The sequence below is a fragment of the Durio zibethinus genome, chromosome 11, assembly GCF_047325235.1.
Source record: "Durio zibethinus cultivar Kanyao isolate XHJ-2024 chromosome 11, ASM4732523v1, whole genome shotgun sequence".
Taxonomy (NCBI): Eukaryota; Viridiplantae; Streptophyta; class Magnoliopsida; order Malvales; family Malvaceae; genus Durio; species Durio zibethinus.
In genome coordinates, this window is record NC_143172.1 from 6,992,707 (window position 1) to 6,998,796 (window position 6,090).

A 6,090-nucleotide genomic window follows, 5' to 3' on the forward strand; every position below is an offset into this window, starting at 1 on the left:
TGATGGATACAATGAATCTTCCCTATCACTGGTATTTTCTTGGGCTTGAGGCTTTTTCTTAGTGATCACTTCTTCAGCTACCTTTGGTCATTTTCTTTATCATGCCCATCATTGCAGCCATCTCTTTTTGGGTCTTTTCTTGAGTCCTAGTCATTTGTTCTATCAACTCTTGTTGAGACCTAATCATTTGCTCTTGCATATCAAATTGAGCTTTTTTTATCTTTTTTATTTTAGATGCTTGCTCACTTTCCATAATCTTAACTTGTGAGCGAGTGTTGTAAGGATGATGAGTGGTCTGATCTATGTTTTTTGAAGGCCTAACTACCTTTGCACTTGATCGAGTTAAAGGAAACTCTTGAGATTTATTATTTTGAGGCATCTTTCTTTTAGTCATGATGCATTTTTTTTAAATGAAACACTTATATGATGTATGAATACATGAATACAAAGGATGTGCTTATTATATATCCAATATTTGTAAAAGATTTTAAGTCTGAACTTAAACCACCACATCATAACTTCACATTATCTTTACTAAATACTTCTTTCATTACAAAATTTTAAAAGAAACGCCCTACATGCTTGTATTGCTCATAAGTACTATATAGAAAATTAGTCAAGCATTGGCTATGCTGTCCTAGGTAAACTTTTTCTTTTACTTGTTTAACTTCTTGGGCCATGTCTCTTGCTTTAAAGCTGACTTCTTTTATCCGTTCTACTAAGCGGTGGCTTGAAATTCTTTCAATTGATATTCTTTCTTCTAATACTGTGCTCTATGTTCAAATTGATCTCATTCTTCTTTCAAAACTTGAATGGCTTCACATCGATAATGTATTTGCTATTTCAAGTCATCTACGAGACCTTGAAGTATCTTCTTTTCTTTCTCAGACTAACTAAGCTCTTCTTCCTTACATAACAAATTGGTCTAAAGCTGTTCTATGTTCTTTCTGAATTTTTTAAGCTGTGTGGTCATTGTGGTGACAGACCTATGTCAGCTTTCAAAAATCTTTTATTGTTCTCTTTCAAGCTTTCAGGACTTTACTTCACTCTTATCAATCTTATCTTTCCATTCATTAATCTCATGTTGAAGTCTCTTTTTTTCAAGCTCCCATATTTCTTTTTTTTCTTTAAATTTACGCTTCATAATCTTTATATCTTCAAGAATCTTTTCACAAATAGTGCATTCATGGTCTGTTTTCTTTGGAACCAACTTTGCTTATGACCCATCGACTTATCCATATTAGATATTCAGGTGTGGCTTTGTCTGTATATCTTTCACGATCTACTCTCTGAGTTTTCTTCCATTCTCTAATAATCTTTTTTACCTTTCCCCAAAATCCTGATTCCTCAAAAGAGAATTTTACTTCTTGAAGCCTATAAGTCATTAGGACAAATTACTCTGACCCTAATTGTCAATAAGCCAATGCTGAAGCATAGCTTATACCTCCCAACAGTCCTAAGAGTGGAACCCATGGCTTGTCACCACACTTGTATAACATGGCTTCTCATGACATCCATGGAGTTCTCCATATAACTTGAGCACTAGTGAGATTTTGCAAAGTTAATACCCACTCTTCCTTGGTCTTTGATTTTGGCCACTCAACATTACAACATTCTTCAATTGGCCTACTTTTATTACTATAAGTAAGATAAAATTTACCCACGAGATGTTGAAGATGACCTTTTGCCCAAATGTAGAATAATCGTACACACTCTATGAAGCGTCATCTTCTTCTTCGACAATGATTTAATGATCTAAAGATCTTTGTGAATATAAAAAGAACATGATTGATTTTATTGTCCACTTGCTCAAAAAAGTCAATCAATGATACCTCAATGTGCCTCAGGACCTTTAGAAAAATAACCAAGCCATAAATTGCCAAAGCTATCATTCTTATGCCTTATTTATCCTCTAAGTGTTTGATGATGTAATCATATAAGATTTCCCACGAGATGCAATCACTTTTGCCTTTTGTTTGGATATATGAGTTCACATTTTAAGTAAGGACCTCCATCATACAGATCCAAGTTTCTTTTCAGTTCGAAGTTTTTAACCTTGCCAATAGATTTTATCTAAATTGAAGAGATGTAACCATAACAATGTAGTATACTCTTCGATCATCGAGGTCATATCTATTTTGTTAAATATGAAACATCTGTATACAGGGTTTCAAAACTGAATTAAAGCTCTTATCAACTAATTTTCCATAGATACCTCAAGTAGTGAAGCAATATGACCATATTTTTTCTCGAAAGCCATCTTCCTAGAAGTTTTTGCACGACGCCAAATTTCGACCAACTCAGAGATGTCATTTTATTGAAGTCCCAATTTGATTTCTTCAGGCAAAATTTCTTGTTCAAATTCTTTCAAACAATTTCCTGTTCTACTTTGGGCTTCTAATGATAAAGTTATCACCACATTGGTCTCTTCACATATGGTAGGCTTTGAAGCTGAGAACATCATGATAGTGTTTTCGAAGTAAAACCAAAAATCTTCTTACTAATATTGGTATATTGATAAACACATCCTATATACAAGTGTTTATGATGATGTATGATCATGAAACAAAAGGAAAACAAAATAAAATAGGGTTAATAATCATATTAAAATAAATATTCCCTTATATGTCATAATTTAGGGTATAATCTACAAAAATGGTGTGGCCCTATCTAAGATTGGTTTCTTAAGTTTCACTGTATGCATGGTTTGGTAATTAACACAGGCTAAAAAAGTTTCCAAATTGATCCTTACTGTCATCCATTCTAGACTAGTAAGGCCCCCGATCCTCACCCATAATGGGCTATCGACGAAAAGGGTTCAACTTGAGTAGAAGGATTTCACTAGCCCGAATGGAGGCATTATAACCTCACGAAAGCGTAGGTACTCTACTCCCTCATAAAAAGGGATAGATTTGAAAGCTTGGGTATAGAGCTCATGCATGAATGCAAATGTGCATGTGTGTGAGGGAATGTAACAATTATTAATAAAATTAGCAATATAATTAGCAATAATATAAAATAAGTAAAATAACATATCAAAACTAAATGACACAAAAAAAAATTATTCTAAGATGAGATAAGAAATAAAAATTAAATATAAAAAAAACCATAAAATTAAAATTTGGATGATGCATGTTTAATTTTTGGCTTAACTCTCAAATATCCCTAGCGGAGTCGTCAAGTTGTCCTAACGATTTTTCATCCAGGGGGAATCGATCACTTGACTTGCTGAAAATTGTCAAAGTCGTCACCAGTCTTTTTTATAGGGTGTGATTGGCCACCAAAAATATCATCTTTTAGTAAAAATTTTAAAATTAATTAAGACTTTACTAAAAGAAGTTTAGGTCCACGAAATCAAGGTTAGATTTGAGAGTACGATTACACGTGAGAAAGGTATTAGCACCCTCATGTTGCCTGTTCAAAGAACAGTACCACTTAAACATACATAATCCTATAATTTTCTTAATACGATCTTTTTTTTTGTTTAAATTTAATTTCCTAAAATTTATTTTAAAAAATATTTTTATTAGGAAATTAACATTATTATTATTATTATTATTTCGTATTCTATAAATTCTCCAACACTTTGATGAAATTTATAGAAAATTATTATTTAGAAAATAATTTGAGAAAATTGACCCCTCACAAAATTCTTAAAATCTCGTCATAAGATGTTTTATTTATTTGTTTTAAAAAAATTAGAAACATCCTGACTCTTTGGTGAGTTTCTAAAATTTGTTAAACAAATTTTACGATTATCCCGACTCATCGGTGAAATCCTCAAAATTTTGAATAAGTTTTATGATCATCTCAACTTTTTGACAAGATCCTAAATAAAATTATTTTTTTTATAATTAAAGGAATTTATTAATTAATTTTTACTATGATTATTTTAAAGTTTTATTATTTATTTTGTAATTATTTTTATTATAAAAAAATAGATTATCTCGACTTATCGGTAAAATCTAAATATTAATATCTTGCTTGTATTAAAAAAGATCGAACTCTTTCAATTTTTTATTTTTTAAATATTCAAAATATCAATTTTTTTTCATTTTTATTTTTTTATTATTGTTTTACATTGTCTAAATCAATCTTTATTTTAATAAAAATAATTTTGGATTATCCCAACTTTATGGTGAAATTTGAAAAATTATTTTTACTTACAACAATTAAAGAAAACTTAACTCTTTCAGTTTTTCTAAAAATTACATTTAAAAGATTCATTTAAACAATTTATTTTTATTAATTATCATTTTTTATTTTATTATTATTTATTTAGCAAAAATTATTTTTTAAATTATCCCAACACTTTGATGAAATTGAAATAACATTTTTGCTTGTAATAAAATTTTATTTTCCTTAAATAGTTAGTATTAGTTATTTTTTTGTATTATATGTTTTAGGTCTTTACTTTATTTTAATTTTGTTTTTATTTTATTTTATTTATTTATTTCTAAAAAATTTATTGTTAATAATAATATAAAATAACAATAATAATAATAATATCATAAAAAATAACATAAAAATCATAAAATAAAAAAAATAAAAAGAAAAAGGAAAGGAAAAACTTACGAAACGGGTTAGATTGGCACGTGGATCCTACGCTGGTCAGGTTCGATTCAGATGCCTAAAATGGCATTATTTTGGGGTGCCTATAAAACGGCTAAAATTAGTTTTTTTCTTATTTTCTTTTTTCCCCTCTCTCTCCAACCCAAAGCCTTTCTCTCTAAAATCCCAGCACCTCTTGTCGGCTGTCGTGGCAACCCAGATTCTCGCCAGTCATTGTCGTGCATCGGTGGCCAAAATTTTCAACAGCTTTGAAAAATTCAAAGATCCCTAGATTTTTGTGGTTGAAAAATTCAACAGTCATCAAAAAATTCAAACTTTTTCAGATTTCGGTGACCAAAAAATTCAACAGTCGTTAAAAAATTCAAACTTTTCTAGTTTTCGATGACTCAAAAGTTTTTTAAAAATTCCCAAAAATTCCTCCAATGATCCTTTTTGCTTTCTAAATACTTTTCCAAGCTCAAATTTTTCAAAAAAAATCTCAAACTTCTTAGATCGAGAATTTCATTCTCAGTGTTTTTTTTTTTGTTTACTATTGGTTTCTCTGTCAAGGAGGACTACGATTATTTGTTTATTTTTTATAGTATTTCCCCCTTGATTTTTTCTTGCAGAGCTTAGCTCTATTTATAGAGCTTCTGGGATTTCAAATCCCAAATCTCCTTATATTTTTTTATGAAAAAATTGGGTGTTTATTTGATGACTTTTGATCATCGAATTTCATGCTGCCAAGTTAGGTAGTGTCAGAGGGAAAAAAAATCACTCTAGTAGCTTGATGTTAGCTGCCAGAGTTAAAATCAATGATTTTTTTTACTTTTGTTCTTTTTTTTAAAGATTAATAATAATAATAATAATAATATTAATATTAAACTATAAAAAAATTAGTTAGTCAAAATCGGTGTCTACGTCTGGGAAATTAAATTTAAATATAAAGAAGACCATATCATTAAAATTAAAGAATTACATATGTTTAATTTGTACCATTCTTCGAATGGGAGACATAAGGGTGTTAATACTTTCCTCACTCGTAATCGTACTCTTAGACTTAATATTAATTTCACTGACATAAACACATTTTAGTAAATTTTAAGTAATTTTAAGATTTTTATTAAAAGATTATATTTTTAGGTAGCTAATCACACCATACAAAAAATATTTGTGGTGACTTTGAAAATTTTTATCAAGTCTAGTGATCAAATCTTCTTGAAGAAAAATCGTAATGACAGCTTGCCAACTCCACTGGGGATACTAAAGAGTTAAGCTAAAAATTAAACATGTGTCATCCAAACTTTGATTTTATGATCTTTTTTATATTTAATTTTAATTTTTTATCTCATCTTAGAATAAAAATAATGAAAAAAAAGGTAAAAATTTGATAGTTTCATTTAGTTTTGTTATATTATTTTACTTGTTTTTTATTGTTGCTAATTATATTGTTAATTTTATTTTGATTAATAATTGTTACGTTCCTTCACACACATACACACTTGTATTCATGCATGAGTTCTATACCCAGGCTCCCAA